This window comes from Podarcis pityusensis (assembly GCF_964106645.2).
Source record: "Podarcis pityusensis genome assembly, chromosome: 8".
In the NCBI taxonomy this organism is placed as follows: Eukaryota; Metazoa; Chordata; class Lepidosauria; order Squamata; family Lacertidae; genus Podarcis; species Podarcis pityusensis.
Window position 1 is genome coordinate 49,739,877 of NC_138033.1, and position 13,754 is coordinate 49,753,630.

The 13,754-nt window shown below is 47.3% G+C and overlaps 2 long non-coding RNA genes across 2 annotated transcripts; both read right to left on the minus strand.

Annotated features, from left to right (window-relative positions):
- Positions 1-777: 777 nt before the first annotated feature.
- LOC308483734 lies at positions 778-12,940 on the minus strand. Its single transcript, XR_013989764.1, has 3 exons — positions 11,950-12,940; positions 3,271-4,781; positions 778-1,258 (listed from the first exon to the last, which is right to left on the minus strand). It is a non-coding gene; the product is annotated as an uncharacterized lncRNA (long non-coding RNA).
- Positions 10,318-11,921, minus strand: LOC308483732. The gene is made up of 2 exons (XR_013989761.1): positions 11,366-11,921; positions 10,318-10,579 (listed from the first exon to the last, which is right to left on the minus strand). It is a non-coding gene; the product is annotated as an uncharacterized lncRNA (long non-coding RNA).
- Positions 12,941-13,754: the final 814 nt, after the last annotated feature.

Below are 13,754 nucleotides of genomic sequence, written 5' to 3' on the forward strand. Positions count from 1 at the left end.
AAAACCTCCAGTTTCAGAGGCAGTCTGCTACTTCTGGGTGCAAGTTTCTGGAGAGCATCAGCAGAAGGCTGATGCCATCCAGCTCTGCTGGTAGACTTCCTGGAGGCATCTGGCTTTTCACTGGGGGGAGCTGGATACTGGACTAGAAGGGCAACTCACTCCGATCCAACCAGGGTGTTCTATGGGCAAGATTATTCAAGGAGCTGTGGCCTCCCATTTTAATGGGCATGAGCTTCTACTGGCTGTGCAGCCAGTATTAACATCCAATTCCCCCTTAGGCCACTACTGGTTGTAGAGGGCATTTCACAGGCCACTGATCTAACCCCTTTCCAGGCTCTGCTTCCCATCTGCCCTCCTTGACTACGTCTTACCGACTTGCCAGAAACTGATGCTTGAATTGAAGAGAGGCCTATAGACATGGGGGGCGGACAGAGAAATACGTAAATAAAGCTCCTGCGTGTCAGCATGACATGCACACTGGCCTTCTATTAACTTTCACTGATAAAGAAATGTGTCATCTTAGGGTTTTTGTCAGTTTTTTAAACCTATCTTGATCAAACCAGCAATTTGGGTGTGTGTGTTTTACACACTTCCAGTCGCTGGACTGGTCACTGATGCCTGAAGCCAGACCAACAGGCAAGATTGCATCACCTGTGCTTTGAAATCAGTTACACCTCCATTTTATGTTAGTCACACAGCAAAGGGACGCAAAGAGTGATATTCCCCCCCACCCAGCCCCACAAAAAAAGAGAAAAGGTCAGTACCCACACATCTTGGGACCAGAAAGCTGCTGACCTCACTTCAAGTACCCTTAAGCCTTTTAACACACTACTCACCTATCCACCTCTGGTTCTACAAGTGTCTTTGTAATTTGACGAATTCTGCTAAACGCTCAGCTGTTCATTGCCATTTTCTGTGCTGAAGTTTGGGTGGATGTTTATGGGCTTTATATTTTTATTCGGTTTAATTGCATTCTTTTTGTATTTATGCAGTTTTTGGTTCTTATGCTTATTACAAGCCACTTACAGAGACTTCCCAAATTACACTGGACACTTGTAATAAAAAGCTGTTTAAAACAACATCGTGAATGCTTATGTATTTAAAATAGCACAATACCTCAAGGGAATATAAGGAGATACCTGTAGGGTCAGGCCAAAGCACTCTTCCTGTGTCTTGCTTTCCACACTCAAGGCTAAGGCCCGGCTCTCCCAAGATATGATATACAATAGCCTTATGTTCTTCCGGAAGCTTTGGTATTCTGCAACATGGCACCAAAGTCCACCAGCAATTAGCTTATGATATTTGCTGCTTCTCAAAATAATTAAACTGAAAGTGAGTTAAACACTAAAAACAAGAACAGCCGGAAATAAGTAATATATATTTAACAAAACAGTATTCATTTGGGGGAAGGGGCATAGCTCACTGTTAGAGCATCTGCCTTGCACCAGAAGGTCCCAGGTTTAATCCCCAATGGGTCCCACTTGCCTGCAACTCTGGAGAGCTGTTGCCAGCCAGTGTAGACAATACTGAGCTAGAGGGACCAGTGGTCTGACTTGGAATAAGGCAGCTTTCTATGTCCCTTTGTAAAGGCAGAATATTGTGTCATTGGAGACATTTAGCTGGCCCTTGCAGGAAAAGAAAAGTGGACAAGATGGGCCCATAGTCTGGTACTCTTATGTAACAGTTGCATTTTCAGTGGGCAGAAGATTATGGACTTGCTAAAAAAACCTGAGCGACAGAGGACAAGGCTATCAATTGCTACTTGCCACAATGGCTATTTCCCATCCCCATGGCTGAAGGCAGGATGCCTCTGAATACCAGTTGCTTGGAATCACTTTTATCACCCACCCACTCAGGCTCATGTTCTTCTGTAAGTATCTGGAGGACATAAGGTGATCCTCCTTGCTGTGTAAAAAGGTAAAGGGACCCCTGACAATTAGGTCCAGTCGTGACCGACTCTGGGGTTGCGGCACTCATCTCGCTTTATTGGCCGAGGGAGCCTGCATTCAGCTTCCGGGTCATGTGGCCAGCATGTCTGAGCTGCTTCTGGCGAAACCAGAGCAGCACACGGAAACGCCGTTTACCTTCCCGCCAGAGTGGTACCTATTTATCTACTTGCACTTTGATGTGCTTTCGAACTGCTAGGTTGGCAGGAGCAAGGACCGAGCAACAGGAGCTCACCCCGTCGCAGGGATTTGAACCACCAACCTTCTGATCGGCAAGTCCTAGGCTCTGTGGTTTAACTCACAGCGCTACCCGCGTCCCTTCCTTGCTGTGTAGGGCAACACTAATGTCACCAAAGTCTTAAGGGTTGCCACTATCCCAGAGAGTACCTGCCTGGGAGCAATACCTAATAAGCTGAAATTAAATGAGCAGAGGCACTCTCTTCCCCCACTTTCTGGCGAGGAGATGCTCTGATCAGCAAATCTGCACCCACTGAATTTCTGCCTTTTATGTACCTGCTGATGGTGCAGGCAGCGGCGTAGCGTGGGTTGTCAGCACCCGGTGCAAGGCAAGTAATTTGCACCCCCTAACCCGGGGCAAGGCAAGTAATTTGCGCCCCCTAACCCGGGGCAAGGCAAGTAATTTGCGCCCCCTAACCCCTAACCTGCCGCCGCTGCCAGCTTCTTCTTGCTGCTGCCTGGTCTGGTCTGGTGTGGTTCTCTCCCGCGCTCAGCGCTGTGCTGGGCGGCCGCTGCACTGTCCCTCCCCCAGATAGTCCCTCCCTCTCTCTCCGCACCGCACGCCTGGCACCCACCCCCTCCACAGTGGGCAGCGACCCAGCGGCTCAGATCGGATTCGCACAGCCAGCACTGCAGTGAGAGAGAGTGAGTGAGCCAGGTAGGGGCAGAGAGCTGCGAGTGCGAGCGCGCCCCTCCAGATGTTGCGCCCGGTGCGGCCGGCCCCCCCTGCACCCCCCACGCTATGCCACTGGGTGCAGGTGTGCAACTGGGACTCTGTTTTGATCACTAAAGCACATCCATGCATAGACCTCATACTCGGGGCCTACAGGATGGCTATGATTTTAAAAACTGATATTGTGGCAAAAGGTATCGGCCAGCTATCTGGGACCTTTCCATTCTTGCTTAATTTTGGAGTTCTGGCCTTGGCTTTAGGTGTCAAGCTAGCCCAGGACATAAGATGTGCCCCTGGTGCTGGAGTGGGAACTGGCGATGTCACCCTGGGTCTATGTAAGAGGTGTGTAGCCTTTGCTGGGCCCTGATTGGCTCGCTGCACCAGTGACACTTGCAGTGAACAGAAATAGCTCACTTGAAGGTGCCTGTTAGCTTCAGGGGCTGGCAGTGAAGAGCCCTGCCCTGGATGAGTCCCTCCTTCCTATGGGAAACCAAAGAGGAAGTTCAGCTCAGGTGCTTATCAGTTCATCAGCTTCAACAATCACGCAATTCCTTAAGTTTCTGTTTGAGATGGGGGGGAGAGGGGAGGGAGAGAGGGAGAGAGAGAGAGAGAGAGAGAGAGAGAGAGAGAGAGAGAGAGAGAGAGAGAAGCTCTACAGAAGAGATCTGGGCATGCAGGGGTAAAGACAAATAAAGCCACTGGAATGAAGCCTCTTCTTCTAGCAGAGGCTGGTCAATTAAGGCAACCACCACCAACCTCAGTCTTCCCCTACCTGCCTGTCTTCCTACTTAACAGCCAGTCCAGGGGGTCGCCCTGCCTGTCTGCTGCATCCTCCTTAGTTTCACTGTGGCCCTTATGGCTCTCAGCAAGGGACACAAGAAAAGCCAATGGCTGAATCAGGCCAGTGGCCCATCTAGTCCAGCAGTGGCCAAGCTGATGTCTGTGGGAATCCTCAAGCACAGCGGTCAGCAAACTTTTTCAGCAGGGGGCCGGTCCACTGTCCCTCAGACCTTCTGGGGGGCAGAACTATATTTTTTTGGGGGGGATGAACAAATTCCTATGCCCCACAAATAACCCAGAGATGCATTCTAAATAAAAGGACACATTCTACTCATGTGAAAACACGCTGATTCCCAGACCGTCTGCTGGGTGGATTTAGAAGGCGATTGGGCCAGATCTGGGCCCCGGGCCTTAGTTTGCCTATCCATGCTCAAACAGGACCCAGCACAAGAGCACTCTCCCCTCCTGGGGTTTCCAGCAACTGGCACTCAGAAGCATTTCTGACTGTGGAGGCTGAGCATAGCCATCAAGTTTTATGCACATACATTGACAGCTGTGCCCTACATGAATTTGTCATTTCCTCTTTTAAAGGCAGCCAAGTTGGTGGCCATCACTGCCTCCTGTGGGAGCAAATTCCGTAGTTTAACTCCACCCTGAGTGAAGGAGGACTTTTATTTATCTGTCTTGAATCTTCCAACGTTCACTTTTAGTTCTAGCATTCCGAGGGAGAAAAACCTTTCTCCATCCACTTTCTCTGTGCTGTGCATAATTTTATACACTTCTTTTGTGTCACCTCTTATTCACCTTTTCTCTAGACTAAGAAGTCCCAAATGCTGCAACTTTTCCTCCACGCCCTTGATCATTTTAATTGCTCTTTCCTGAACCTTTTCCAACTCTACAATATTCTTTTTGAGGCGAGGTGACCAGAACGATGCACTGTTATTCTGAATGCGGTCCAACCCTCAATTTATAGAACAGCAATTTTATTTTCAAGAAGCACAAATCCAGAGTTGGTCGGCTTTACCTGTCATTGGCTCCACCTGCGGTTTGGGTTCCCTGCCTACTGCTATACCACTCACAAGGGCCACCAGCCCCAACAGACGACGGTGAAGCAAGGATAGTGTCCTCTTCACCTGTTCACCATACTGAAAAAAGAAGAACTTTTGCATGTGTTAAGTTATTAATACTGAGGTTCCAGGTGATGAACAGGTCCTGGGGTAATCAGGGTCTTCTTCCCTGCCCCCAACCCTAAATCAAAGTGACATTTTACCTCCACAGCAATTGGATTATTATTATTTTATAAATCATGTTTATTGGTTTTGCAAATACAACATACAAATAAACACAAATTAGTAAAAACATACCTGTATAAATTCTCCAAATTTCAGGACTCCCCCCCCCCCCATTCCCTCCATGCGGTCTCATTTTAAGCATCTGCAACTGCATATTCACACGTACTCTAATTTTTATATAAAACCATATTGTCCATAGTATTTTTTATACCAAAAGTGAGTCAAAATCCTGCTCTTGTTTCCTTCTGCTTACAGTGGTTTCCTAGGTAACTTATAAATTTTCCCCATTCTTTTATAAAGTTTTTATCCTCTTGGTTTCTGAGTTTTCCAGTCAGCTTTTCCATCTTGGCATAGTCCATCAACTTGGCTGCCATTCTTCTCTGGTAGGGACTTTTATCTTCTTTCCAACTCTGGGCTAATAACATTCGGGCAGCCACAGCAATTGGATTATTACTTAAGTAGCACACACTTTGTACATAATAGCACTTTATGCAGGTCTCTGTCCTGTAAAAGGTAAAGGTAAAGGGACCCCTGACCATTAGGTCCATAGTGGCCGACTGGGGTTGCGGCGCTCATCTCGCTTTATTGTCCGAGGGATCCGGCGTACACCTTCCGGGTCATGTGGCCAGCATGACAAAGCCGCTTCTGGTGAACCAGAGCAGTGCACGGAAACGCCGTTTACCTTCCCGCCGGAGCAGTACCTATTTATCTACTTGCACTTTGACGTGCTTTCGAACTGCTAGGTTGGCAGGAGCAGGGACCGAGAAATGGGAGCTCACCCCGTCGCGGGGATTCGAACCGCCGACCTTCTGATCGGCAAGTCCTAGGTTGGCAGTATGAATCTGTCTTGAGGGTCCTGCAATTTCAAATGCAACACAGGGAAGACAGTGGGTGAGCAGGACGGTGTGGAGGATAATGCAGGAGAATAATGTGCATACATTTAAGTTGAGGTAGTTCCAGCAGGGCAGAGCTAGAGCATCTAGCCAGATGTTGTTGGGTTACACCAGGTGTTAGAGAACCTTTGGTCCTCTCCTCCAAAAGCCTCTGAACAATAACTCCCATCAGCCCCAGCCAGTATGGCCAATGACCAGGCAAGATGGGAGTTGTCGATCAGCAACATCTGGGGGCTCAAAGGTTCCTCACACCTGGTTGTATCCTCTCTCATCAGCCCTAGCCAGCATGGGAATGAAAGAATTGCAGCTTTCTCAAGGAAGAGATGCTGTGGTAGACAAAGCTTCACCTTTGAGTGTCTGCCTGTTGCACAGCTGTTTAAGACACAATATGCTTTTATTTGAACCTGTGAAGCTGTTGTCTATATCTCAAGCTCGTTCCAAGCTCCACTGCTCAAGATCTTCTCATGTGGAGATGCTACAAATCAAACCAGGGTTCATCAACATAACAAGTCTCTGCTATAGGGCTCTTCCCAACGTGGAACACAGAATCAGACCCTAAGAAGATCCCTAGTGAATTGGGCCAACAGGCCATCTAGTCCAGCATTCTGTTCTCACAGTGGCCAACCAGAGGCCTGTTGGAAGACGACAAGCAGGACCTGAGAACTCTCCTCTTTCTGACAAACAGTGGAGGCAAAGCATAGCCATCAGGGTTAGGCACCACTGACAGCCTTCTCCTCCATGAATTTGCCTTTTCTAAAGTCTTCCAATGCTTTTCAATTATGGTGCTGGAGGAGACTCTTGAGAGTCCCATGGACTGCAAGAAGATCAAACCTCTCCATTCTTAAGGAAATCAGCCGTGAGTGCTCACTGGAAGGACAGATCCTGAAGCTGAGGCTCCAATACTTTGGCCACCTCATGAGAAGAGAAGACTCCCTGGAAAAGACCCTGATGTTGGGAAAGATGGAGGGCACAAGGAGAAGGGGATGACAGAGGACGAGATGGTTGGACAGTGTGAGTTTGACCAAACTGCGGGAGGCAGTGGAAGACAGAAGTGCCTGGCGTGCTCTGGTCCATGGGGTCACGAAGAGTCGGACATGACTAAACGACTAAACAACAACAACAACAAAAGTCTTCCAAGCCGGCCACTGCCTCCATAGTTTAACTATGCACTGTATGAAGTGAAGAAGTTACTTCTTTTATCTGAGATTTTAAAACTCAGTGCACTTTTCAGAAGTCTCTTACTTCCCTTGGCCTCCCTTGGGGTCTGATCCTGGCCAAGCACTCTGAGAAAGTCAATATGGAGTCAGTACAAACTGCTTTAGCTAAGCCACCCGGCCACGGGCCTTTAAAATCACGAGTTAACATGACGGCGCATGTGATGATGGCCCAGGGAGCTGTCTTTTCCTCTATCCAGCCTTGGTTTTCCCCCAGGTGCCTTTGTTCACTCGTTGGCGTGCTCTGCCTGTTAACAAAAGGCAGCCACATACCAGGCGAGCCTTTTCTTGCATAAGAATTGTCAAGAGGCGGGGCAGCGGTGGGGTGGAAGGATGCTTCCGTGCAAGCCCTCAGAGCTTGCTAGACTGTGCAATTTACTGCACCGAATCAGGGCGTTGGGCAATCTCTTATTTAAGATCCAGTTACAACCCTTTCCTTTCCCCCCTTTTTGAAAAAAGTGGTATAATACCTGTGTTTCATGCATCCCGGACTCCTTGCTATTGCATGCAAGCTCCAAATAAATTTTATGATGCTTCATAACCACTCCAATCGCTAGCTGGTTATTGCCAATTAACAAATAGATTGATAAATTATCTGATGATGCGCCAAGTTCCAGTGCATACGCAGAACTCTATAGGCTTTAGAGTAGGTTAGGAGAATGCATTAATTTCTCTGGATTTTCCACGTACATAGGAAAACGTACTATGGAGCAGGGAAGCTTGTGGGATTCCCCTTTCCACACCTTCCTCCATTCATGTCCTGTCCCTGCCGTCCCCGCCATCACCCTGCCCAGCTGCCACTTTGCTCCTCATCCCATGACTGAGCTGGCTGGCAGTGTTGCATATGTATACCCTGCTTATGGTTTTGGAGCAAACTTAATAGCAATGGAATAGCCTCTTTTCCTAGGTGGGAAGCTGCTCTTTCCAACACACTCATGCTCTGCCTATGCACCCCTTTTTGCTCTCGCATGGAGGGAAACCCCCAATTATTTTTTTTAATGAGACCTAACCACCTGTTTTAATGAGACCTAACCACCACAGCGGGTGGCGCCACAGAGCCTAGGACTTACCGATCAGAAGGTCGGCAGTTCGAATCCCCATGATGGGGTGAGCTCCTGTTGCGCGGTCCCTGCGCCTGCCAACCTAGGAGTTCAAAAGCATGTCAAAGTGCAAGTAGATAAATAGGTACCGCTCCGGTGGGAAGGTAAACGGCGTTTCCGTGCACTGCTCTTGTTGTGCCAGAAGCGGCTTAGTCATGCTGGCCACATGACCCGGAAGCTGTACGCCAGCTCCCTCGGCCAATAAAGTGAGATGAGCGCCGCAACCCGAGTCGGCCACGACTGGACCTAATGGTCAGGGGTCCCTTTACCTTTTAACCACCTGTAGATTTAAACTTCATTTCTGAATAAACACACAGAGCCCAATAAAAGTCCATTTACATAGGATTGCAACTCTGCTCTGCCAGGTGATCCTCAGATTTTTTTTAATCCAATTTTTAATTCATCCTAGCCTGTGCTTTTTTGCTGATAGCATATGGGGGGGGGTTTCACTGGGAACACATCAGGAAAGGGAAGAGCTAATCCCTGCCTCCCATCACACCACTGTTCCCAGCTGCAAGGCTTGACATATCAGGTTCAAACTTGAGAGACAGTACATAAGCAGCCATCCAGGAGCAACATCAGGCTACCTGCACAGAGTAGAAAGAGTAAAACTGAGCACTAAAATACAGTTTTTGCCTCACATGTAGTCTGCACCCCAGAATCTAGTTATGATTCCTGCATTGCAGGGGGTTGGGGTCAGCTAACGTTTTCAGCAAGGGGCCGGTCCACTGTCCCTCAGACATTGAAGGGGCCGGACTATATTTTTTTTGGGGGGGGGGGAATGAACGAATTCCTATGCCCCACAAATAACCCAGAGATGCATTTTAAATAAAAGGACACATTCTACTCATGTAAAAACACCAGGCAGGCCCCACAAATAACCCAGGGATGCATTCTAAATAAAAGGACACATTCTACTCATGTAAAAACATGCTGATTCCCGGACCGTCCACAGGCCGGATTTAGAAGGTGACTGGGCCGGATCCGGGCCCCGGGCCTTAGTTTGCCTACCCATGGTAGATGACCCTTGGGATCACTTCCAACTCTTTAATTCTATGATTCTTTTGGCCCCTGAAGCTACACTCTTTATATTTTATGTATTTATTCAAGGATTATATTGAACCCCTGCGACTGTTACTCTGCTAAACATTTTATAAGAAGTCTGCAAATGGCGGCACTGTTTAAAATAAACAAAAAATTGCACACAAATGGACTACTGACTATTGCTAAATCAAGGACAAGGCAAAAACTTTTGAATAGTTTTCTTTGGCATTACCTGAGAACAATACAGTGGTACCTCGGGTTAAGTACTTAATTCGTTCCGGAGGTCTGTTCTTAACCTGAAACTGTTCTTAACCTGAAGCACCACTTTAGCTAATGGGGCCTCCTGCTGCCGCCACGGCGCCGGAGCACGATTTCTGTTCTCATCCTGAAGCAAAGTTCTTAACCTGAGGTAATATTTCTGGGTTAGCAGAGTCTGTAACCTGAAGCGTATGTAACCCGAGGTACCACTGTAACTTTATAGACACTGCTCAACTACTATTTTTAGCAGCGGGATATCTTGCAACTTCAGAATTACAGAAGAGTTGAGAGCACTGCAGCAAACCCAGTCTTGAAGGTGTGTGAATCAGTTGAAAATCTTGTCTCAGTTGGGATAACTTGAGAGGCATTGCAACTGATGGTACAAGAAACTTGGTGGAAAGTAAAACTGGTGCAGCTGCAAGAATCAGTCAAGAGACAATGAAATTAAATGGCACACGTCCCATGCAATTTCACTGCATCATCCACTAACAAGCCTCCTGCAGTAAGATTCTCCCAGTGTGATGTATGTTGGTTGTATCCAGCGTTAATCACTTACGGCATCATGACCTTGATTACTGTCAGTTTCAAAAAAATTCTCTCAGAGATAAAAACAGAATATGGAGATCTGTTGCTCCATGCAGAAGTCAGGTGGTTTAGTACTCCTCAGGTGGTATTTTAGTCTTTTTATGAAGTTGATGTCTTACTCATGGGCAGAATACAAGGTCGAGAAGTACTACTTTCTGATCCCAAATTGATTTTTTATTTGCCTTTCCTGATATCACAGAGCATCTGAATGCTTTTAATACAAGGTTGCAGTGAAAAGGAAAGCCTACTGCGTCTGACATGTATTCTGAGTTGAAAGCTATGGAAGCAAAACAATTTTTATTTTATGAAGCACGTTAGTGAACATAGCTGTTCAAACTTTTCATGCAGGAACAAACTATAATCTGAGAATGGGAATTCACAATTCCATGTTGAAAGATGGAACCTACTGCAGGTGGGGTTTCAGAACAGAATCACTGATTGTCAGAAGCACAGAAAGGAAATGATAACATTTCAGAATCCATTTGAAGTGGCACCAGAAGGTGCAAGTGAAGTTTTTTTTTCAAGTGGAACTCGCTGATTTTCAAGCCAGTGTTTGCCTCAGAGACATAAACAAAATAAGAATTCTATGAAATACATTCTGTCAAATACATTACAAAACATTCTATCAGATACGTTACAAAAGCCCATCCCAATCTCTTGCTCAAATGGCTCTGCTTCCTAATTAATATGCAATTAGTACTTGGTGATCAAGATAACATTCTCAATGAATGAATAAACCACATGACCAGGTGCTAATTTATTCTCACATAGTCTGCAAGTCATCAAAAGAGAGAGAGCGGAAGCCTAGGTGGTTATTAAATAATGTTCTTATGAACGGTTGGGTAACTCGCCCTTATTCACCACCAAAGTGGTGGCCCTCTTCTTTCTCAGAAGTTGTTGAGCAGAGCCTAAGGAAGACCACCCAACAGGGAGGCTGGTGTCATGGATTCCCTGCACTGGCAAGAGATTGGACAACGTAACCTTTGAAGTTCCATCCAGCTCCAAGATTCCCTCCGCCCTCTATGGCAAAGGCTGCAATCCTAACCTCACTTACCCAAAAGACCCACAGAATTGTTATTATTATTTTATTATTTATATCCCACCTTTCTCCCAGAATCAGGACTCAAGGCGGCTCAAAAAATTAAAGCAAACATGAATAAAACGCAGAAAGCTAACAACATATATAAAAGCTGATGCTTAAAAAGGATTTAAAATATAGCAAAGTTAAATGGATATAAAAACAAACCCATTAAAATACAGATAAAAACAGCACAGCACTCTTAAAAACCTTTTCTTAAAAGCAGCCAGTTCCCAATACCCTGCAGAAATAAAACAGTCTTCACCTGCAGGTGGAAGAAAAAGGAGCCAGTCTGGTTTCTCTAAGAAGGGAGTTCCAAAGTCTGGGAGCAGCCACTGAGGTGGATTGGCTAGAACTTAGTTCTGAGAAACAGGAATGGGATTACACTGGACAGTGGTACCTCGGGTTACGTACTTAATTCGTTCCAGAGGTCCGTTCTTAACCTGAAGCACCACTTTAAGTTAATGGGGCCTCCTGCTGCTGCCGCTCTACTGCCGTGCGATTTCTGTTCTCATCCTGAAGCAAAGTTCTTAACCCGAGGTACTATTTCTGGGTTAGCGGAGTCTGTAACCTGAAGCGTCTGTAACCCGAGGTACCACTGTACTTTTCTCTATGATGGTACAGTAGTTGCTGCTTCCTTATTAGTCCTTGCTTTATACTGGGGGTTTTTTAAATTATTGTCTATTGCTTTGAGCAGCTTATAGAAACAAACAAGAACAACAGAAGAATTTAAAAGCGAATTATAGTGACACAGTTGTAGTTTGTTTTGACCCTCCTGATTGCAGATAAATATACAAAATTATTATTAATACTATTATTATTACTACAGTATTCTTATTCACTTGTTACCTCCACTGTTGGGAGGCAGTATGTATCTGAATGCCTGCTGCTGGGAATCAAAAAGGGGGGGGGGGGAGCTGATGTTGCATTCAGGTCCTGCTTGTGAGCTTCCCCATGGGGCATCTGCGTGGCCACTGCGAGAACAGGATGCTGGGCCCTCTTTGGCCTGATCCAGGCCCAGCACGGCTCTTCCCGCGTTCTTGGTTGTTCCAAGCACTTCACACACATGGTTTTGCTCACAACAGCCCTGCAAGGTAGGCCTATGTTGTCATTCTCCATCTTGCAAACGGAGGAGAGCGGGTGCCGAGAGCGCGAGTATCTCCTCCGTGAAAGAGGTCACGAGGTTAAGCAAATTTAGAACTGGGAGGCTCCGAATCTCCTCGGATGCGCGCCATCGTTTGCAATCACGAGCCCTGGACGCCGCCTTCTTCCTCATGACTCGGGGCTGAACTGCGGCGGAATGGAGCGGGGCCGGGCCACGTGGAGGGGCTTTCCCCTGAGCCGGCCTGGCGGGAGCATGTGACGCGCCCACTGGAGAGGCGAATGACACACCGAGGCCGAGGAACGACGCAGCCGGAGAGAGTGCGCCTTGCCTTGCGCAGCCGGTTTGCGAGGATCCCGTGACCCAAGAGAGTTCAACCACCTGCTGCGGATCCAGCTGAACTCTCACCTAATTTCGTCACCGCCCGAGCGCAGCATTAACCCCTTGCGCAGCGGCCTGGCCTGTCTCTGCAGGCTCTTCTCTGACGGCACACGAAAACCTGATCCAGGAAACGGAGTGACGGCCGGCGAGCGGGCTCACCTGCGAACCGCAATGCGGGAACCGCTTCAAGCAAGCGGCTGCGGAGGGAGTGGGGTGGGTGTGTTGCAGGAAGGAAGGAAGGGCCGTGGCTCAGTGCCTGTTTTGCATGAGGAAGGTCCCAGGGTCAATCCCAGGTGGCATCCTGGAAATGGCCCCCGCCTGAAACCCTGGAGAGACAGCAGTGAACCGTATAGAGCAGCGGTTCTCAATCTGTGGGTCCCCAGATGTTGTTAACTCCCATCATCCCTGAGCTCTGGCCTTGCTAGCTAGGGATGATGGGAGTTGTAGTCCAACAACATCTGGGGACCCACAGGTTGAGAACCGCTGGTATAGAGCAATGGTTGGGCTTGATATAAGGTGGCTTCCTGTAATGTCACTTCCCCCAAAGTCTAGTGCTCAAACCTCTACACCACACTGTCTCGGCCAAAGGACTCCTAAGCGCCTTGCCCACATCCGCAGTGAGCAACAGGCATAGCTTGCCAAGGCCTCCTCCACACCATTCGGCACCCTTAACACGCCACAAGCCCCAGGATTCTTTGGCGGAAAGCCATGCCTGTTTAAAGTGGCATGATGCCACTTTAAATGCATACTGAAGATGGGTTCATGGTCACAACCTTCTCTCCTTACAGTGAGATGCTCTGAATTTCCATTAAGTTATAGCCGTCATTTCTAAATCTGCAGCTATACATACACTTTTATTTTTATTTTTGTTTCTGCTACCTGCTTTATTTGTGATCGTTACCAATTTTATGGTGCTGGTTGGTTAATTTTGTCTCACATTTCCATAGTTGACTTCAATTTTTAATATCATTTTTTGCCACCTTGAGACTCTTGACAAATCCCAATATCCCTGTCTTTTCCATCTGTACAATTGAAACGTTGGCAGCCCACATTGCAGAGTGGCTGCCTTGATAAACAAGATAAGCACTGAGAAACGGAGAACATACTAGTTGCCTCAGTTTAGAATGGAATACTCCAATCATTTCAGTTTTCCTTTCCCACCCATTCTGAA